We start from the raw sequence: 23,928 nt of genomic DNA on the forward strand, positions 1-23,928 counted from the left end.
ATGTCACTATAAATCCATCAAGCCTGCAGTCACATCCTCAAACTAGCTCTGAGTGAGCTTAGGAGAGGCCAACTTAGAGCACCAACTTTGGCCCTAATATCCATATAAGAGGTTGCTCAAACTTCAGCTGTATTTAGGACTGAATTTCAGCTGATCAAGTACTACTATAAGAGCTGTTTCTCTAAAACAATTTAGAATGCAGAACCAAGGATGAAGCCATTTGGCCATCATAAGAGATGAGAACAAAGCTTTTAGATTCAAGAGGATTTAACTGTGGAACAGTCTTTTAGAAGTGCCTGGGCAAATCTAGTCTGATAGCCCTTAAGAAATATTACATAACCATCCTCATTTTCCAGTTTTTTCCACCAAAAATTACATTTACAGTTTTAACACCCATTCTATTTCCAGAATATTCTTATCCTCCCCTCCCTGAAAAAGAGTCCAGAAAACCCAACCGCAACCAAAGTTTGGCCCCTCAAAAAAGAGAAAAGCCAGACAAATATGTCTGTAAGTAACAAAGTTATTGCTAATGGATTTATGCAGAAAGTGCTCAAATACTTGGGTCACAGACAGCATTAAAAAAAAGTGTATAACAGCCCTAATAGAACACCCAAGGTTTGAAGGGCCCCAAATAACCCATCCTGATGATGTGAGTAAGCCCTGATGGGAAGGACTGGAAGGGCAATTTCACTGCTATTGCATATGGAATCGTTGTTCTGTGAACAACAGAACCTCAGTTCTTCTGGGAATACTGCAGTCACTTCAAGAAAAAATATAGTTTGCAATTTGTTAGTTTATGATATGCACTTTGTTTACTATACAATAAGAGATTTAATGAAATGGCTTGGGGACTGAAATAGAATTTTTGAGCTATTCATAATTTTGTAGCTGATTTAACCATTCACCTGGAGTTGTGATGCAGAGCAAGTAATTGCACACGTTAATGGCAATTACAATAACTAACAGGCATAATTAAGTGGTTTGCATATGTACTCATGGGATTTTTGCGCATACAAATGATTTGTATATTTCGGCATCTGATTTTACAAATTTTCTTCATTGTATGTAAAAGAATTCTCTTTTATATATTGTTGCCATGCCTATTTCATTTTGCACAATATATTATACTAAAGTAAACATTCAAAGCATTTAAGCACACAATTACTACTGATATGTATTTCAACCAAATGATTGTAATTGACTGACTGCTTAACTAGATTGGATTAATAATGCTTTTTTTTTAATCAAAGACTGATTCTTATGTGTTTGTCTGGTTCTCTGGTAGATCAAGAACTGTCTTATTTACTAGAAATATATAAATTTTAGGAACATGGTTTTGTAACTGAACTTTGAAAAATCCCTTTATGTGTCTTTGGGGCCTTTCTTGAGAATCTACCTGTGGAAGAACCTAATTACTCAAGAGTTGATAGCACAGAGGCCAGAATTTGCCAGACTGCTTTTCTCCCTTTGGTTTTGTTTCATTACTTCAATGTTCCTTTTTTTATTTTAATTTTTTTTAAGACTGAGTAAGTCATGCTACTAAATGATTACCCCATCCCTGCTCTTTAAGTTCTGTTTTCAGTTTCTCAACATTCACTTTGTTTAATCTTGTCACAATGGTTTTAAATGTGGCAATGGCACCGATCCTGAATCGGTAAAGATAGGTTATTGCGCATTGGTTAAGACAGGGAGTGCTTATTCTGGAGCTGCATACCTCTAGGGTGTGATCATCTCCTCAGGAGCAGAAGAGAACAAAGTCTTCTCATTCCCATTCACAAAGGGCCAAATCTTAGTTTGAGTGGCACCCAGGTTGTCTGAATGAACCAGAAACACAAGAGCTGTCATTAAGCTTATCCACTTTCACTTACTCCTGGTTTCTCCACACCTAAGACGTTCCTTTCCACAGTAAGCCAGGTAGAGTCCTCCAAGAGACCATAGCTGATATGACTGTTTCATAGGATAAGGGTTTTTCTCTGTGTATCTTCACTTTTGGAAAATTCTGCTGGGATTAGCATTGAGTTATCTGCATAACCTATTTCACCATGAAATGGAAAAAAAGAAATGGGAAAGAATCCCCTAAATTCAGAGAACCAGCTTACATAGGAGGACAATCCAGAAAATTTTAGCTGTATCAGTTGTATGGTTTGGCAGTTTTATAATGCAGCTAGACTTTTTTCAGGGAGCAGAATGACTCACTGCAGAAGAGACAGAGCTAATGATGGTTGAAGAGTTCTAATGATGCCTTTTGTGTACAAAGTACAAATCCATTATATTCTGCTTTCATTTTATTAATTAGTCATTCATTACCCAATGCACTATCAATTAAGCCTCTCCGAAGAAATTCTTAGTATCCTCCCATTCCTTTTATTCATAATAAATATATTAGTCTCTGATTCATTAGAACAGGTTTAAAGGATACAACATAGTCCACCTCTTTACAGTATGATCCAAGGCTCCAATGGCATAATTAAAGCATGCTGTAGTGGACAGACCATCTACTCACAGTGTGCATCCTCAGGGGTCTTGTCCAAAGTCATAATGGTTATGGTTCAACCTAAAATCAATCCCCAGGAGTGTCTTGATATACACCCTACAGGAGTGTCTCAACATGCATATGTCTCAGAACACACTGAGTCAGCTTGTGCTGGAATGAAGCATGTAGTAAAATCCAATAACAATCCATGTTAATATTTAAATTCTCACAAGCAAGGTATACCAAATGGTCATGTTAGTCTGGGAACATACTCAAATGGTTCAATCTATTCTAATTTAGCTAATTTCTCCTAAAAGTTATAGTGGTCTCCCCCATTTAACAAAACTAGGCAACATCTGTATAAAACAAGGTTTGAATAACCAAGCATATGTTTTGCACACATGCAAATAACTTAATTAAGAGTTGCACTCAGTCATAGAGTGAATTGACATAAGGTATTGAACTAGAACTGAGCAATGCCACTTGTATTTGGCTGCTGAACTCACACAATATGCATTTTGAACACTGCAGAAATAATCTAGCAAGTACAAGTTGATGATAGTGTCAGGAAAACTGTAATACAATCAAAGGGAATATGCAGATAGAAAGTAAGAAGGTGCAAATATATTACTCATCAGGAATTATTTGCTCACCTATAATGGATATCATTGCATCTAACTAAAACAGTAAGGGCTGTAAAAACAAATTTGGGTCACTCTATAACCTTAATTAGTAACTACTAATCTTCCTAAATTTATTGCCTTCTCAACCAGTCAAAAACCCCCAGACTTTTGCCTCCAGTTCCCCAGATGACCTATACAAACTTTCAGATTGCATTTTACTTAACTGATGTTGACTTGAAACATGAACAAGTTCTATCCTTCTCAAAAAATATGGAAATAGCTAAAAATGAGAATTAGAGAGTAAGCCCTCCTTACTTCTTTTTATAGTCACAGTTTGAATTTCATGCATGGCAGTAGCTCTAAGGCATTGAAGCTATTAGATCATTTTTACTTCTACATATTATGTGAGTGGTTTTAGAAGAGAGAAAAACCTGCTCAAATATATTTAAAGATAAAAGCAAAACATGAAACACAGCATTTTGAATGTATGCCAGCATCTGCATCAATGACATTCATGAGCCAACTGCAGTCTAAAACAATCACACAGAGCCTGAATTCACAGCCTGAACTATTACAGCAAAACCTGCCAGTTTTAATGTATGCAGTTGTTTAATCTCCATTGTAGTATTGAAAGATGGCAATCATACATCTCAGCCGCAGTGCTTTTTTTTTGTCATTAGTTTACAACAGTTTTTACCAGTCACAACAGCCTAGTGCAAAGGGTGGCTTTATATTCAAATGGGAGAAAGTTGTTGTAAGGGAAAGCCACTTAGTTACATGCAGTGTGACTGGTACCAAACACACTTGGCCACCTGCGATTTCTAATGGGCTAGATTTTCAGCTGGTGGAAAATGGCTGTCTTCAGTGGAATTGGGATAGTTAAGCTGAGGAACTGGTGTGTTCTCTTTTCTTATCTTTCACTTTCTCCCACATACACCCCCATTATCTTTAAAATGCTTTAACTGCTTCTACTGGGCAGAGGAGGAGAAGAGAAGCAAGGTAGCTTCTTGTCAGAGTAATTGCCTTATTCTCTGTTTTAATTGAGATGATAGGCCTATATACCCTCACATTTAGGAAAGCAATCTTGAATTGCTGCTGAAGAACCAGCCTGGAAAAGTCATCCAAATATGTATAATGAAACATAAACTGAATGGGGTAGCATAAAAACCTCTAGTCTATTACCTTTGCAGAGGACCATTAATTCTTAGAACGCAGTCATGAGTATTGTGTCCACACCTGAGCTTGTAAGCATTGCAATGCCTGCTGCATTTTCTGTGGAGGTCTGGGATAACAGGACATCCTCCTGAAATAATGCTTGTTAGTACAAGCTCCTGGGCAGTGGGAAATACCCACATCAAATGACAAAGTTGTCTAGCTACTTATTTTCTTCTCATATACTAGAGGCAAATGTTTACCTAATAAAGTAAAGAGACAGCCTGTTTTTTTTGTCTGACATCTCTAACAGTATTTGAACCTGTTGTGCACCTTTTTCTATTATATTTGTGCTTCCATTTATTTCAAAGGGATTTGGGGGTGCTTAGTGCTTCGCAATGTTTCGAACACAGTGTATAAGAGGAATGTGGAATTCAGACTTTGGAAACTACTCCTGCACAGAGTCCTGTGAAACTCAACAGGAGATGGTCTTAGAAATAACCACTGCGTATTAACATTCTACTAGAAGGACTGCTTGTGATCCAATATGCTATCGAATTTTTTCTTATGCTTTCATAACCTGTGGGTATATAGGTTGTACATATTTTATATACACTGACTACTACTTTTAGCCAAAGGTATTTTTGCTTCTAGAAGCTCCCATAGCATTCTGATTGGCCTTTTCCTCTGATCTGTCACAACCTCTGGGTTGATGTCTTCCTGAGATACTTCCTTTACCTAAGTTACACATTTGTGAAACAAGAAATTGAAATGTACAGGGACTCTAGTGAAGATCCAAAGAATCCATATGTTAAATTTCATTTTTCAGTACTGCTATGCAAGTAAGAATAGAAAAATATTTTTGCCTGTCCTCTGAATCACGTGATTTTAGAGACAAAGACCTTCATTCTATAGATGTAGTAGAAAGATGGTAAAACAGATTTCTTGTTAAAAATTACCATTCACTCTATTTTTCTAATATAAGAACATGTGTGTTTTCGTGAACAGAAGTCACATGTTGCTAAAGTAAAAGCTGAAAAGATCTTTTAGTTTCCATTGAAGAAAACAGTTGAACTTCCATCTACCTCAGAGAATCTCTATATGTACTCCTGGCCATTTTAATGGTTCTCTCTAGTAAATCTGAAGGCTAGAAGATCAGTTGTCATGGGAACTGGCAACAGATGACTCAAGAAAACAAAATTAAATGTTGGCTTGATGTCAACAGCTAATCTAGTGCCCTGCCAGCTGAAATCATAGTTAACACGAACTATGCCTAACAAGCTGTGATTTGAATGGAGTTGCAGCCAAAGATAGAGTTTCTCACCCCATGAACAGGAGAACATTTTAAAAATTTAAACTAATGAGGGGACCCAACAAGTTTGGGAACAATGAAACTTAAAAAAACATTCTTTATTACTGTTGAATTAGAGCTTTAACAGGTATAAATCAGAGTTTCTTCTTTGACATCAAAATCATGATATCAAATTAATTACAATTTCAAGATCTGTCTTAGTGTTTTCAGAACCCATAAGATTGATTTGTGCTGGGACACAGTCCAAAAATTGTTCCAAATTGTGGTTTTAGCGCATCTGTTATCTAGAAAATCCAATTCTTATGCTATAAGCTATTTTGCAAAGGAACATCTTTAAGCATACCATTTTTAGACTTGGAATTTAAATAAATACTCTTTTTTCTAAAGAATCATACCTAGCTTCTTTTGTTCATCATCAGTAGACTTTAAGGCCTAAAGGGCAACGTTAAGGACTGTAATTCAGAGAATATATAAAAAATTCTTTTATATACAGTGATGGAAAATACAGTCTCAGTTAAGAACAATCCGCTAATACTCGGCTCCTCCTAGTGACTGTTAAATTAGCCCATATGGAGTGTAATAGAAAATAGAACAGCCTTGAAATAACACAAGAGTGTGTTTAGAGCTTGTTTACATAAACACGGACTATGAAAATCCATGCAGTTTAACTTATGAAAGTACAGTGGATTAATTAATTATTAAAATCTTTGTGGACACTCATGTCGAGAATTAAAGTGAGCTCAATTTAATTTAGCTTTATTCTTTTCCAAAGTAAATGAACCTAAATTGAATTAAGATTACTTTAATTCTAAGAGAGAGTATTCATGCAAATTTAGTGTGGTTTAATTAAGCTACTCCAAGCACACACAGTTAGATAATTTGGATTAGATTTTGTAAGCATTGCCATGTAAAAAAGCCTTTAGATTCATGTAAAGGACAACTTTTAGGCTGAAATGTCTTTGTGTGCAATACAGTATCAGTCTGGTTGCTTAGGTAAATGTACAGTGATTGACTTTTCTCTTTGTTTTGGGATTTCCCATATGCATTATTGCCATGTTCTCTCTAGTGATACTACATATTCCAGGCTACTACATTGGGAACGTTTTCTAACCTTACTGCAGTGTTGGCTTTTTGGACTATGTACCAGAATTGTCTACTACCACAACACAATAATCTACACAACCACTTTGAAGTTTTAGAAGTTTTATATTGTCAGTGTAGCTTTGTTGTCACTGGTGGATTGCCAAAGTCTTGTTCAGAACCTATGACAATTTGTTCTTTAAAAATTAAAGCACTCTTTGGCTTGATACATAATAAATCCAGTAGGACCTCGTCTGCCTTTTTACATGTGTAAAATATATAGAGGCCTTCTGAGTTAGCATTTCACATGCATCTAAATCAATTTAAGGTCAGGAATAGATTCATCTCAATCTACCCAATGCATCTCCATGTTTCAAGTCCACGCTCAAAGGAAATGTAAGTCAGCTAAACCTACACAAAAAGAATCTCAGGTTTGTGAAAGACTACATACATCTGTTTAAGGGAGTGAAAATGTATGTCTGTCTCAGTCATACAAGGGGGCATACATGCGATCTGTTACCTATGACATCTTTCTTCTCTGGAAGATGAAGTTGAGGAGTAGACAAGGAGAAGTGGAAGGAGAAATAGTCTTCTGTTGTAACAATGCGATGCCCTGGTTAGTGAGTGCGTCTGAGACATTGTAGACATGCTGTAGACTGCTTCTGAAAAAGTTAATTTGTGGCTGGCCTATCATGAAGCAAAGAGGGAGTTGTGCTACAATATCATGTCTTCTGAGATGATCTTTGTTCAAGACTGTGCCTAAAGGCACGATTTAGCCCATATTTTGTACATAGGCAATTAAAAAAAAAATAGATGCGAGTGCAGTGCACAATTCATCTGGCTTTTCTTCCACCACACATACCGGTAGCTGCATTGTGCATTACTAAGAGTAAATAATGTTACAAACTGTATCTTGCATCTAACCATGTGCATTATATTCCATATAGAATGTTCTATAAAGAATATAGCTAATGAATAAAATTTAAGGTTTAGATATTTTTTTAGAAAATCTTCTCTATCAGGATTGCTTATTTCCAACAAGTGTTTTATTAATTCAAGATTGCTTTATATTTTTGATGGGAGTTTTGACTTTTTAATGAATCAAGGTCTTTTTCTAGAGGCTGTGTGTAGTCCTGAGCTGACCTTGGTGCTGAATATTGGAGTGGTCTCTGGTATGCATTACTATATCACTGGTACTCCCAGTGCTAGAGAAAGATGTATGTTTGTGAGGATATATATCATGTTGGTATTTCTTACTCTTATTAGCTGATTAATGTAGAGCCAGTCTCAAATTCCTATAGTGATTTTTGAGGGAGGCTAATGAAGACAGGCCCAAAACAGCAGTCCATGAAAGCATTATTAGACAAAAATTCAACAACTCATGACATGCTGATTTGGATCTATGTATATGCATAAAAATATTAGCCACTTTTAGTCCTCAGAGCAATGAAAATATGGTTTCAAGGCTATGGCCTGTGCAATGTACAGTATGCTTATATTCAGTTGTTTAATGATTTATCCTGTATAGGATAATCCATGAATCCATGGTTTCAGAACTGACTGCGAACAAAATACATACTTTTACACAGTGTGCAAATTGCCTTCTCATTGATTATTCTCTTGAAAAATCATCACGATTTCAAATGAAAAGGCAAGAGAGATTGTGAAGTAAGGCTCATATAAAGTCAGAAGAGATAGGAGAAAAGGGGGAATTGCAGTTCAGTGTTACTGCTTTTTGACATCGCTCTTTTCACTTTCTTTTATGTTGGCTGGTGAAAAAATGGTCACCTATGTTTCAAGTGATGAATTCTGCAATGATGAATGTTAGAAGTTACAAGGATCTTATTTTAACAGGTGAGAAGAGAAATACACATTGTGTGTGATAGTAGGTAATATCTGTAAAGCTTCACGCAAAAATTTATTTGGAGCTCAAATTAGCAAGTTCAATTGCAAATACAAAAATTCAACCCAAGAAGTTAAACAATACCAGCTGTTGGTTATCAACAATTGTTCCACGTCTGCTGGTTGTATTTTTTTTTACTGAGCCAAAATGAACCTGACTTACTATTTCTTGTTTTACAAAAGTTACTCTAGCAGTCTAAAATAGTGGATAATTTATAGGCTTCTAAGCTTTTCCAACTTTAGTCAAGTGGAATTTTCTATTGTGCTTCAGTGTTTCTGCCTGAAGGTCAAAAACATACATTTGGGATATCTGTAAAAATACAGGTAAATAATTGATGGATGTGGACATGGATTTTATTTGTAAGGGTTACATAAACAGATCATAGGATCATAGGGTGGGTGATTCAGGTTGGAAGGGATTGCAGAGAATCATCTAGTCCAATACAAAGGTTCTTTGCAAGGAAGAGTTTCTAGTTTCTCAGAGGATGCTATGGTTGGAAAATAAACTGAATTATGAAGTTATATCTTGTGATTGCAGAAACAAGTGTATAGCATGATTATATTTCTTTATTCTGTCAAATACCTTAAGATGAGCTCTTATTCCTGTGGAAATCAGTGCCAGTGAAATAAAAAAATGCAATGTTAGGTCTTTCTCTTCTTTTGGAGTCGTACTTATGTGTAATCAGTTTAGAGTCAAATTATCCAGCTTTCATTCATAGAGTAATGCTTTGATGTGTAGATGATCACAACAATGGTCAACAGAAATATGTATGATTTAGTGACGTGAGTAATACTGGCAGAATCTGCCCTTTGCATTAATTGCAGCGATCCTCACATCTGAATAGCTGTATATACTGTCACAGTAGCTAATAAGCTGTATCAATGACAGCTTTACCAATTGATAGTATTTCCCATCCTCTGTAGTCATTTACAGGATTATAATGAGTATTGACAGAAAGCCCTTGAGTTCTGACATCAGTGCAGTTGGAATACTGCATTTATCATTCTCCACCTACACTGTTAAGACCAGGCTTAATGATTTTAATAATAGCTCAGCATTACACTGAGTGGCTTCTGTTTGAAAAACTAACCATGAAATGGAGCTAGCAATGGTATACTGTTGAAATAATGATTTCAGACCTATGTAAAACAGATCTGGTACTACATATTCCCCATTGGCTAAATTATGACTCTAGAGTCTTGATGGTGCTGGAAATAGGCAACAACTATCTACTCCTGACCTCTCAACATGAGGTACCTAATCTTCCATTCCCTCTTACACTCACAGGGTAACAAAGAGAGTAGCTATACAAAATCACTTATATAAAAGATATAAATACAAACAGAAAACATATTTAAATTCTCAGCCTTTCACCATTTTGCTGTTTCCCCCTTACACTAATTTCTGGGCTTGGACAGGATTTTATACAATTCAGTTGCATAACAACCTTTCAGTGAACCATTAAATTGCTTACACGTACAACAAATCTTTATGACAGATGATAAAAATAAAAAATTACAAAAGGCTTTATTGAGAAAACAAAAGGAACTTATTGCCACATTTAAAAACCAAAAATATCCTAATTAAGGCTGATGAAGGGACACAGGGATAGTGGTATATGAATTTTGTATCTTTTGAAAATACTTTTTAGGACATTTTAAAGATACTTTCAGGAATATATTGGAATATCTGGTCCATCTTTTTCTACTAACTATAACGTTAATGCCAAATCAGAAAAGGTTACAAATGTTAATTATTGAAGTAGTAACAAAGTACTCCAAGCATGTTAAGTTTATTCAAATGAAAAAGGCTTTAAAATAAGAGGGATTTCTTCAGGTTCATGATAATAGGAGAACAAATGTTTCATTCTACAGTATTTCTAAACCTAATCTCAAAGTTTCTGGTTTAAAGAGTAGTTATTTCCAATTTTTATGAATATGCCTCTTCTGTGGGTATTCATTAAGTCTGATAGAAGAAAGTCTCAAAATTGAGTCCAAACACAATTTATGAGTATTTAAGAAATACTGAATAAGTATAGTCCTAATTTCACCTAATTTAAAACCTGTTTAAGAGGGATTCCTCAAATGCCAATTTTTCTTCAGTATGAGTGTTTCAAAGAGTCTACTGATTCTATTTGAAGAGTTCTAAAATTAGCACTCAGCATTCTGATACACAGACAGATTTTCACACAATCATTTTTTCTTGAGAAACAGGAATCGGAAGCAAAACACCTTGGATTTTCAAGAGGTAACCTAGCCAATTTGTCCCCATCCACTCCTTCCTCAGTGGGGAGACAAGCTTTAGTATCCATATAGGGGTATGTATGCCAAGTTTGTGCTACGTCAATTGCTCAAGTCATTACCTGGTAACTTTGACAATTTAATCTCTTTTTATTGAAAGACTTTTAAACAAACTGCACAATAAAACATTGGAAGATGGAATGTTGCCCAGCTTTAATGAAAGGGGTCACCATTTGGTACCATCAAAGAATATCTTATATTTTAGCTGTAATCCAAAGATCATCTATGATCTCATAAATAAATGAATGTCTTCTAACACAGAAATGCACTGACAGCTGAAATGTCGAATATTATATCCAAGACAATTACCACATGCACACAATTTTACATGAAACATTTAGGATGCTTTACAAAATTCACATACTTGAAGTATGTTAGCTAAGAAATGCTTAACAAAAACTTAGTTCTCCAGTACATGGAGAACACCAAAGTGTACGAAGGGAGTTCAGATTCTTAAAGAGATATTTTTAAAAGGCATAAATTCACTGTAGAGATTATTCATTCCTGCAGTGTGCATTGCTGGAGGTGCTTCGTATATGGAAGTGTGAAAAGGAGAGTTCTGTGTCTCATGCAAAAAGGCAAGGGGTCCCGCTAAGGGTCCTGTTAAGGAGGAAAAGTTCTGTTTTATTTATGGCAATGGAAAATCTGAATCTGAAGTTAAGCCATTCCAAGCTTTTGGGGAATTTTGCCCATCAGCAAGAGTATAAAACATCAACTTTCTCAATATGTTCAGTGCAGTCATGTATCAAAAGTTTCGACTTGCCTTGGTCACTGCAGTCAGCTTCAGAAGCTCTCCAACATTACCTGTGTGACCATGACACAACTCCACTGGTTAACAACCAGTTCTGTTGGCCCAAAGAGTAATGACTCATATAAACTTCTAAACCAGAAAAGATCTGTTTTATTTTTCAGCAAAACGTTTAAGAAACTTTTGCCAGATTTTCAAACTTGTGTGCCTAGATTTCAAGTATTTAGAAGCTTAGCAAAAGTGGTTTTAAAACTCAGAGAAGCATGTTTGCGCATAAGGCATCTCAGTGACAGCTGAATCCTATTAACCCTGTTAAGACTACATACTTAAATTTAAGCACATGTTTGGGAACTTTGCTGGGTCAGAGTCTTTAATTTTTAATAGAGAATTTGCTTATTATTTTTTATTTACATTTGAAAGTTAGGCCTTTGGTTGTCATAACTTTTTCCAGAACTTCAGTAAGTAGAAGAATGAATTCTGTACACAGAATGGTGAGATAGTCATTGTCTTTTTTTTTTAATTAACTAAGGACTTCAATACAAGCAAGGAATCACACTTTTAGATACGAGGATGTTTGTCCTTTTCCTTGTTCGGCTTTATCTTACACTTTTCCCTTCTTTACCCTGCTGTCCAGTATTCTGATCAGAGCCTTATTTACCTGCCCAATTTTAGCATTCCTCCATTCAGGAATCATTCAGAAAAGGCTAGTCTTGCCAGCAACAAGGTGAAGAGATTTACAAGATGACTCAACATCCTTCTTTCTCTTATGATACACCACAGAAAGATCATTAGACTTTGCAGCACATGCCTGAGAGATTATAATAGGAAGAACCTACTGAATAACAATTAGATTAATGACCAGATACCAATTGATGGATCGGGATAATGCTCACTAGCAAACTTCTACTAAATACTAAAAGAAAAATTGAGAAATTTTTTTTCAACTTCTCATTGCATTTAATTCTCTAAGATATTTAATCTCTTGTCACATTACAGATGTAATTACATAAAAACAATCAGGAAAGCCAGATTTATCAAATAGCAAAGTTCTGAAATTTCTAGGCTGGCTCCCCCACTAGAGAGAATCAGATACTTCTGAAATGCAAAAATTATACTGAGAAAAAGTAAGGAAGTCCTTAGCTAGAAAATATATATATATACATTATATATATATGTACACAAAATTTTTTACCTAAGTTATGCCACTGACATTAATTAAAAGACTCCCAATGATGTAAATAGTCATTGAAACAGTACTTCATTCAACTTGTTCCTTAAAGTATCCCTCAGGGAATAAGTAACAGACTGTCCATTGGAGTCTTGTTTATGACTGAAAGTCTATGCCTCTGTTTTACATATGTTCAGTAAATTAAAATAAATCAATCTTATATTATTCATATAATTAGTGCACTTTTTTCAGAACAAGCAGTTTACCTGAGTTGCAATGGATCATTCAGTCACTGACTAAACTATTCTAGAAAATAAATGTGGGTGGTTGTAGAAGATGCATAAGAAGACTCAATAAGAGAAAAAACTGTTAATATATATTTCACGGGGCAAAAAAGACTGATTTAGTTTAAATTAATGAGATTTTTTAAAAATTTGTTTAGATTTCTCCCTGGATTTTGGAAGCTCACTAGCCATTTTAAGAGCAAGAGGTATGCTCAGTGCTCCAAAGTGGAATTGTTTGCCAGAACACTATTTCAAGAATTACATGACCTAATATCTACAGAAGCAGACAGTGCTCGGTTTATTTTAAAAATATTTTCTTTTAGAACTGAAAAATTATAACTTTGGAACAATGGTTTAATGCCGAACATTTCAATCTACTAACAGATGTAAAATAATACTGCTCGATAGTAGGGACAAGATATTTCTAAGCAGTCAACAAAGAGCTGAAGCAGCTGCAGAATGAGATTTCAACAAAGAACTGTGAATAGTGATTACATTTGAAAGTATACAAGAATTCGTGTACCTGTGGTTTTGGCCAGTTCTGTTCAGACACCTTGCAAGCAAAGAAGATCTCAAACAAGAACTGTTTTTCACTTTGATCTTATTTTCTGCATCATCGGCATAGAATACTTGAACAGAACAGTCATTGTGGTTTTAAGTCTGCTTTTGCCTTCATGCAAGAAAGCCAGTGTTTTTATATTTAGATAGTAATAATATGTTCCCAGTGACAAAATAATGTACAAAACCATTCTGAGATATGGCTTGCTTGAAGCTGAGAGCAATGCAGCTGTTCACTGAGAGTCCTCTCTTGTTTCTTTTAGATCTAGAGCATCTGCCTTTCCAAAACACTTCAATGTTAAGTTTCCCTAATGAAGGCATTTAGAATTGCAGGAAGGAAAAACTGTTTTCCTGCATTCTGGGAAGTATGGTTAAAACTGGGTGGGGAATAACATGAAATTTAAATATTCTAGAAAAAATAGTAAGGGAAAAACCCAGAACAGGCTTTCACTACTGTAATTTAAGCTGGAATCTTTTCAACCAGTGCTGAAGCAGTTTGCTGACAGTGCTATAAGACAAAATTGCCTTGGGAGAAAGGAATCACAGGTTTGGTGTGGTAGCTGACTGAAAGTTACAGTGGGGTTAGAGGCACTTTAATGACCAAAACATCTCCAATGTGTTTGTTTCTGGTATTAAACCAAAACTAGAGGTCTCCTCCAGCATTTCCAATTAAAAATCCGTATTGGTTAAACAGTGACTTCCAGTTTTTTCTACAGCAGAGAAAAAGAGAAACTTTTGCAACAAAGAGAAGTGGATTTGCAGATTTTCATCTGGTTCTTCATTTAGAAAACTGAGCCCATTACGTGGGTTTTCACAGTTGCATACAGTATACTATTAATGATCCAGGCGCCTGTCAGTGAAGACATGATTTTCATGGTTAAAAAAGGAAATGCATTCATCTGTTCTACATAATATAAACAGACCTGGATAGAGCCCAAAGGGTCCATTCTTGTATTCCTATGCAACTTGAAAAGAAAAAAGTGAAGGAGTTTCAAGGAAGAACAGTAACAGAGGGTGAAAGGAAATATCCATTTTCTTCCTCGGATTGAGCTGCTGCATTCTGTGTGCTCCAAGCAACAGCAGCACTCAGAGGTAAGTAGCAAGGAATAGAATAAATGAATAGAAAAATGGATAGATACTTACTTCCTGCTACTGATGCCTTATCTTGTTAAGCTGATCTATCATATTTACTTGGAGTTTCAACTGAGGTGAGTGGACATTATGTACCCTAAAGCTTTGGGCATTTTTTTAATATTTCTGAGATTCTATATTGAGGGTATGCAGCTAGCTTTTAACACTAAGGAATTAGGACTCCTATGATATTTTGCTTGTGATACAATGTGCAAGAATGTGTTATATCTGTGATCATTAGGAATATAGGAAAAAAAAATCCATTGGCTATCTTTTAGCTGAAAAAGTAGGATTGTTCTTTCATACTTTGTGCTCTGAAAATCGTACATTTCATAACGATGAATGTATTCTTCCAAAACTAGGAATCAGTGATGGTGCTGGCAGATTAATTGCATAACTGTCTATTACACGTGCTTCATTTCAATATTGATATATACACTTTTCCAATAGGGAGACGGATTTATGTCTACAGTTGTGTTGCAGAGAAGCTGGGGGGGGCAGGGAATGAGGAATTTTTCCCACTGCAAGTGTCACAATGCTTTTTAGTTTAAACGTGTATTGGATAGCTGGTCCCTTCCCTCCTGGCACTGATGAGAAAAAGAGTTTCTCTAAAAAATCCAACAGTGTAAGAAAGTTTATTTCTATGAAACCTTTAAATCTGGTCAGGTAATCTAACAGTTGTCCAGTATGCCTATGATTACATTTTGCTGTATAGTTTAAAGATGCAGAATGTTTTTATGCTACCTAGTACTTAAGACATTGATATATATTAATTTTCAACCTACAATTGAAAAAATCAGTTGAAAAGAAATGTATTATTTTGTAAAATATGAACTTTTTCAATAATGTATAAAACAACATTGAAGCATTCAGGAGGAGATCCTTTTTTTTATAAATTTGGATGTGCATTATGATTGAAATAAAGTGCCTGGTGAAATTAAATTCACATACTTAAAAAAAAAAGTCATCAATTCCCTTCCTCTCTCACTCTTCCTACACATTATTCATCTGGTATGTGAAAAGCTGTTCTGTGGTTTCCACACAAAAGCAAAGCGAAAAGAAAGCCAAAGATGTTTTAGTTAAATAACGATTATTCTTTGGGATCCTTTTAGAGCACAAACCAAAATGTTCTCCAGATACTGAGGAAAACATCACATATGTAGTTTGAAGTAATTGCATGTTATATACAGGAAAGCCAGTATATTAAGAGCACGTTATTAAGATTTTAAAGACAAGCACTAAAAACTTAGGTAATGCAGAATTATGGTTGCCTATGCAACCTTCATTTGGTTCCTTGTGCATATGCATTATGATGCAGCCTTTAAGTGCATGATCACACACTGCAGAGAATAACAGGGTAACTGAACTGAGCCAGCAGACAGGAATGAAGATGAAACCTTTACCACCACCCATCAGATATTTTCCAATAGAGAAACAGTGGTCCGAAATCTTGGATTCCGTTTGAGGCTTTAGACAGCAGTGTGCTTTGAGTTTAACTTTTTTCTTTCCCTTTAAATCTCTCCAGCTGAGTTTTGTCTCTATTGAAATTTTTGGCTCCGGATCTTTCTCTCTTTCGTATTTCTAATCCTACACTTCGCCACTCCCAGGCACAATTTTTCTTCTCTTAAATCTAAGCTTGGGACAGAGTTTTAGGACATTGCTTTGAAGGCAAAGCCAATTAAGAAGTTGTTCTGCCTTAGCTATTTGTTTCCATTCCCACATGTAGTTCATCATCCTGCACTCAGCTGCTTGTCTTTCATTTTTGCCCATTGAATGGTTTCTGAGGCAATGTGAAGTGTAGCACTGAAATAACCCAGGTTAAGAGCACCCTTTAAAAAAGAAGTTAAATTATACATATTAAAGGGCTAAGGAGACTTTTCAGTGGCTCTTGGGGGTAACATCTTTTTTAGGTAAACCTAGATAAAATATTTTAATCTCCCTTTAAATGAACAATATGTTTTTTGCCATTGGATTTATAGTGTTAGTCAATAGATTGAATCTATAATGTGTAATTCCTAGTAGCACCAATCCTCATACCTGTAATAATATAGAGTGGCTATGTTGTAAGCATTAAATGTTATACACAAGAGCATGCTATGAATGCTATATTATCATTGATATTATGAATTGATAAATTATACTTGATTAATTTATGGATCTCAAATGTGTGGTAATATTTTGTCCCTTGTTTTTGCTGGAAATCTGGCACTACTTTGCAATTATAAAGCAACCCTGAGTTAACAGAATGTGATTTATGTAGGTTTTAGAGGGTTGAAAGGGAGTTGATTCATAGTAGACCTCATATGGGTAGCATCATGCTATTTTCTTCAGCATGGTCTTGTCACAGTGACAACTACCCAATACAACTTCAGACCTGTGTGACTGGAACACTTTTCCTCACTCTCCTTGTGGTGTTAGAGGTGAACAAATCTAAACTGAGACTGGATAAAAGATTTCCAATTTTGCTTTAGTATTTTCCTGTTCTGTGGTTTTGACCTAAACACTTAACAGGCTCTTGTGGTAAAGAGAGTGAGTGGAGTACAGAGCTGTTTGGAGGAAGAAATCTACTAACCTGGGGAAATAGAAATGTTTTTCTTAATGAATGGACATCATCTGAAATCTGATTAAGCACATAAGGTATGAAAATCCCCAAGGCCCATGTGGTGAACTGAATTAGATTGCTGTTTGATTTGTACAGTCACTTGACCTTATTACTGCAGTTTGCTTTTTCTATTTCTAATTTCCGACAGTGATGTCTATGAGAGGTAACTTGCAATGGTATGACATTTTCCATCCTTTTTTGCACTTCAGAATAAAGACTCACTTTTCACTAAAGCAGCTGGTAAGGAACCTAATAGTGAAAATGCTTTAACTGAATTAGATGAATGACTGATCCGATTTAGACAACAATTCCTACTGTGACCTGGGAAAATTTTCTCATTGTTTCTAAGAATTGAAAAAAAAAGGTTCTATTTTAACATAAAAATTTTGAAAATTATGGAATTTTTCATGGCACAGGAAATCTTGTTACTATCTATTTCTAATGTTTATGAAAACATTTTCTTTGATGTATATTTTTTTACTTATTTTTTACTGGAGAGTCCTGTGGCAGATCCTCAGTTGATATAATCAATAATAGATCAAATGATTTCATACGAGCTGTAACAATTTATAACACTGATTGTGAATCTGTGCTTGAAAAATTATTTTTGAAAGTGCTTAGTTCTCTGTGGTAGGAAAAAGTTTTGTGGTTAGAATACTGGACTAAGAAAAGGATCTGTTCTATACCCAGTTCTTCAAAACTTTGGAAAAATCATTAATATCTGTGCCTCACTCTGGCTTGTAAAGTTTGACTAACCCTTTTTTTTGAATATTTAAATTGAAATCTTTCCAGAAAGACACTCTTATCTTTCAATTATTTTCTTGGTTGTTTTTACTGCTTGTATCTTGGAGTTGTTATATGGCTCCAAAAAAAACACCTGCCCTGCAATTTTTACAACAATAATTTTTTAATTCTAAGAGGCAAGTTGCAAAAAAACCAACCCAACTCCTTATTTGGCATGATCATAGAGCCCATCACTGTAGATAAGCCTGAGCCATATACAAATAGGGGCTGGTTTGCTGCGAGTAGTGATCACACAATAATCATGTTATGACAGAGATCTAAAACAAGAATGAAGATGTCAGAGCTACCTAGCAGCAAATGTAAATTTAATCTTAAGATAAAAGCATATCAAATATACCCCCAAGTGTCTTATTGCCAGAGATGCTAATTAGAAAAAACTGTATTATGCACACAACCATTTGTTCCAAATGGCTCTTCAGGGACCAGGTTAAGGAGGCGTTTCTTGTGTGTGGTTTGTTCTTGTTTACAGAGGTTGTTAATATTTGCATAACCATCTCAGTGAAAAAATATGTCAAGTGAATAAGATAGATTTAAATGTGACTCTGGAAATGTCAGTTTTTAATGAAAAAAACTTGCAAGAATTCAAGAGCTGAAATTTCAAGGAAAAGCTGTGAATTATAGACAAGTATCCATAGTAGAAGATTTCAGCTCTCCTCATATAGCCTGGATCACTGCCTCTTCAAGACAAGATGTAGGGATAAATAATTTTGGACACAGTAAATGACTGCTTCATCAAGCAGCTAATCTTAGAACCCACAAGAAAAGATATCATTCTGAATTTAATCTTGAGTGGTGCTCAGGACTCAGTGCAAAAGGGTTTAAGTGGGTAACAGCCAAAATACAATCGTAGGGGGATAGGAGGCCCAGTGCATCCAGCATACAGATACTTAATTTCTAGAAAAGGGACTACATAAAAACGAGGTGATTAGGTAAACAAGGAAACCATAAAATAAACAATCCAAAAAGCAAGATTCCTACAAGATGCCTTTAAGTCGATAAAAACATACTATGTTTGAAACCCAGGTGAAATATATGCCCATAACTCAGGATAAAGCTGTCCTAAAATAACACAAATGGCAATGGGAAAGTTAAGGAGATACTGTAGGGAAAAGGCTGGCATTCAAAAATTAAAGTTTGCCCAAATGAGGAGAACAGGATCACCTTAGAAACTCTGTGCATCTTTCTCATTTTCCCCTCACTAGCACTGTATGACTCTAAAGCCATCAGATTTCTCTTTGCCTAAAATGGTGCTGAATAGTTCCTGTCAGGGAAGGCATCCTCCTGCCAAAGCAACTGCCAGGAATGTCCTCTCTATTAAACAGACGCCCATCCATTATCATAAGAATCCAATGGACATTGCAAACGATAGTCATACCTTTCACAGTAAATTAAATTACTTGTGTCCCTTTTACTCAAAGAGGATAAATGAAGCCTAGAGGGAGGAAACAGGTTGCTCAAGGCCACCAGTGGCAGGACTGCAGTAAAAAAAAAAATCAACAGTACCCCCAGGTTGCGGATATCTTGGCCCATGCACACAGACAGGTGTTATGAAAAGAGAGGCAGGAAATGTAAATAGTGTCCAATTTATGGATAATTGTCTGAAAAAATCCCACACTGAAGCGCAAATACCACAAAACTTGGGGTAGAATCCTAAGCTGGCAACACTGGGTGTGTTAGAAGAATAATTAATCTTTCCTGATAAGGATTTACTGAAAAACAAGTGAGCTGCCCCTTAGCAACATTTTTTCCTGATATATTCACCAAAGCTAGTTCTGCTAGGAACCACTCTCAGTCATAGCAACGCCATAATTATTTTTGCTTAAGCATTTAGCAACTGTGTTGCCACTTGTCATTACAAATAAATAAGGCATCTTTGAAGTGACAAGTAAGGGAAGTGTGAATGGGGAGTTGTTAAAATCATTTCACCTGGTCGGCAGGCGACCCAACCTGGGCGAGGATGTTGCAAGCTGTCATTGGGGACCGTCACAAACAGAGCAGCTTCCAGCCCAGAATGTGCTGGAAAGATGATTAACTTTGTCAGAGAGCTTTTGCTTATCAAAAGCCAAAGGAACAACACAAACCTGATAGCATAACGGCATCTAGCAGAGAAAAAACCTGTTAATTCCCTAATAAAATAATGAACCATAAATGTTAGTAGACTGAAAGCCCAAGAGGAGGCTCTGCACATCAGCTGAGAACAACCTGACATTACCCAGCAGAACGAGTGGGCAGGGCAGTACAGTCTACACAGGTCTCTACTGCACACTTACGATTTCAGCTGCCTGCATTACAGATTTGTTTTCCCACAAGCTCTCCCGGGCTTGCAACACCACCCATTGGATAGCCGTACTGCTTGGGGAAGCACATTGCTTGTGAAGACCGCACCATAGCCATTCCCCACTCAACTAGCCAGTCACCACTAAGCCATGCAGGTCAGGGGAGCTATACTGCTGGCATTTCCTAAGATGAGAAGTCGCTGAAACGTCAGGGGCAGTTTTACCACATCCTTTCTGCCTCTTATGCAATGCAAAACCACCAAGCGCTGAGAAAGGGGATCCATGTACCTTGAGCCACAGCAGCTCCTGGAAGCACCTCTCTGCTTTTGCCCTGGGCTCTCGCTCACGTTCTCCTACTCGGCGTCACTCAGCTCCTAATAGGGCCAGAGCAGAGGAGTTCTTTCTCCCCATTCTGCAATGTAGGTGCACATGATGCTTTATTATACCTATCAAGGCTGTCTGTAACATACTTGCTCTTATATATCCAACTCCAGATTTACAGAGAAGCTGTGCAACCAGATGCCTCAGAGCAGTTTATATATACAGCTGTGAATCTACCCCATGGGCACAGTTATGACAATTATGCATGCAAGCTGGATAATGAAAAAACAAAAATATCTAATTAAACATGAATTTGCTATTATGCAGCAAGTAGAACTGTGTGAGTTTATAAATAGTGTAAATAGATCTCCCTTCCTGGATGACATAGGATTACTGCTGTGAAATTTTTGCAAACCTTTGAAACCTTTGCAAAATTAAGCAGCATCAGGCAAGTATAGAAAGAGGTGACAAAAAAAGGAGGAGCCTGAGTAGAGACAGTTGTGATAGAAATACGAGACTGGCCTTATTAATAGCTGAATTTTAACCTTTTGCAGAAGAACTGCAAATGTGATCTCCCATTATTTAAATACATTGTATCACAATCCCTTCTTCAGCCACACTACCTTCAAAGATGTTTCAGTTTTAATAGATTATCTGACATTTAAAAATACAAGTGTGGAGAGAGTTGCTAATGTATTTAGACTGGGGAGCTTCGTTTTGGTCATCTCTGCTTCTAGTTTCCTCTTAAAACATTTAATAGCAGCTTCATTACTCTTGGCTTCTATGAAGTGGGGATTTTAATTTATTTATGCTGATGAGGAACTTTTCAATATCCTCTTCCCATCTTGTCGCCACTACAGAGAAGAGGGCAATGATTTTTAAAGGAAACTGTTTTTTATCTTAAGCATGCAAAATTAAAAAAATACTGGAAAATGCAGCGTAATTCAGGCTTACAGAACTCTAGAGACCTAGTTAAAGAATACCTGTTAATGGAATTAATTTTTCATGCTCCACATACGCAGAGGAATGTATTTCAGGGAATGTATTTCAGGGAATATATAGGCCTATAATATAAAATCAGAGTCAATTTCAAAAGTGATGTAATGAAATGGTAGAAAGTTGACCTGATGATTTGTTTAAATATCCTGTGACTTGTTAATTGTACAACAAATGCGCAGCTTCACACGTTGGACAATGGTTGAAAAGGAAAATGCCACATGTGACTAATCTGACAGTTCCTTGTAATATTTAATGCAGCCAGCCCCCTCTCAGCCTTCTGGTTCTGGTTAATTTATTTATTTATAACTTTGCTGCCAAATATTGCTTTAAAACTAAAACAAAGGACATGATTCAAATATGAAGTATGGGTCACTGCCATCCCATCTTCCCTTGAGACTGCTTGTGCCGGCGTTCTCCAGATTTTGTGCACTAAAGTCCTTCGGAATTACTTCCCCTGTTCTTCCCTGTTCTTTAATTTGTCTTACAGAAAGTTCACCTTACTCCCCAGAAAATCTTGAGATTTTCTTAGAAGTCATGTAACTTAAATTAAACCATGGGTTTTTGAGTCTTTATGACTCACTTTACCAAGCCCTTCTGAATAACCATGTGGGCCAGAAAACTGATTAATTTCTATTGTCTCTTTCCAAAATCTATTAATATCAATGTCCTTTAAGAAGAAATAAGCTCTGTCACTCACAGAAAACTGAACTACCAGACCGTAATGTTATTTTTGCAGCACTAAATTTTTCCCTAAAAGTAGATCTCGACCTATTGCAAGATTATCCAGGCATGATCACCAAGCACCATACTATCTGGGCAGCACTTTGGAAGATGAACATACATATTCAAGTATTAGAAACTTCAAGAATGCAAATTTCTGATTTTCACTTTTGGAGAATAACCCTTGAAAATTTGATCCATGTGCTCCCTAATGGTTCAAAAACCAGACAGCCAAGGAGATCCCAGAATTTTCTCCCTTTCCCTTGCCCCTCTCCCACTGAAAAAAAAAGAGGGGGGTGCAAGTTTCAAGACAATGTTACAATTCAGTCACCTAGCAATAGTAATACAGGCAAAGGACTCTTTCTCTCCCCATGTCAGCAAGCCAAAAGTCTTCTCCCTCATTTTTAGTGCCAGAGAAATAGGACTGGGCCTATTTGTGTGGCACAGGCACAGTGCCCTTTGCAGACTGTAACTGGCGTGTTACGCCTGCACTGCCACTGGAAGTCAGCTATAAACAGCTGCACAAAGTAGAGAAAAACAGCAGGATCCTCTCAGCTCTTCCATTATCCCAGATAATGACAACTTCTCCCAGTTTTTCTTATTCCTCTCAGGAGGATGGAAGATAGGTGATAATTCCCTTTCAATACAGCATTTAACAATCATCTGGAAGGCGATAAATGCTATACTCCAGAGAGATTAGCACAGTGAAACCCAATTATAATGAATAAAATGAGACAGCAATTGCAACAATCTGCAAACGCAGAGATCCTTGGAGCTGTGTAAATAACTGATATTTTACTATGCTGGCAGTTCTGAAAAAGTATTTTAAAAATTTTCATTTGAAGGAAATGTTCAGCATTTCATATTTTGATAAACTGAAGGAAGTTGAAACAAATAGTTTTGTAACAAAAATATTAATCAGAGGTTTTTTGGTGGTGAATGGTAAGGATCCTCTTCAACTCAAAGATGTCACTGAAAAATTTTATCCAGAATATTTCCTCCAGCTCTAGCTTTTGCTGTCTCCAATGAACTGATGGCATAGGTAAAAAGCTTTTGGATCTGCAGAGTTGTCAACTAGTGTAATTTTATAGTGAGTATCACATTTGGAATTTGGGATTATAAAATTCTGGAATCAGGAAGTTGCAAAGAATCTTCAGTTTTCATGTAAAAAGCTGAACATTTTTTTAATCTTCCTGGTTGCAGACAAGAAATGAGGAGGCAGCCATTAGGCTAGAGAGTCCCTGAAGGCAAAATAAAATCCCAAGTCAATCCATCAGTCAATCAATCTTGTGATTCTGGATCTCCGACTCATGATTTTAAATAGTTTGATGTGAAGAAACTGGCTTTGGCCTTCCTTAGTACAGATGTTTACTGTGGATATGCACTTCTGTGATTATTCAGAAGGCAATTTGTGTCAAAAGACACACCATATTATTTTCTTCCAAGCATACAACAGAATGGCAACTTACCAAAT

At 36.2% G+C, this 23,928-nt stretch overlaps 1 protein-coding gene across 6 annotated transcripts in view; it reads left to right on the forward strand.

Moving 5' to 3' along the window:
- PHACTR3 (phosphatase and actin regulator 3) overlaps positions 1–23,928 on the forward strand; it is a 114,905-nt gene that overhangs the window by 18,069 nt on the left and 72,908 nt on the right. For 2 of the 6 annotated variants that reach the window (XM_075166633.1, XM_075166631.1), the window contains exon 1: positions 14,063–14,693. The exons of the other annotated variants lie outside the window; for them this stretch is intronic. The gene's annotated coding sequence lies outside the window, so the exon portion shown is untranslated. Of the gene's footprint in view, positions 1–14,062; positions 14,694–23,928 lie in introns of those variants that run through there. 6 annotated transcript variants of the gene reach the window in all.

The sequence above is a fragment of the Calonectris borealis genome, chromosome 17, assembly GCF_964195595.1.
Source record: "Calonectris borealis chromosome 17, bCalBor7.hap1.2, whole genome shotgun sequence".
Taxonomy (NCBI): domain Eukaryota; kingdom Metazoa; phylum Chordata; class Aves; order Procellariiformes; family Procellariidae; genus Calonectris; species Calonectris borealis.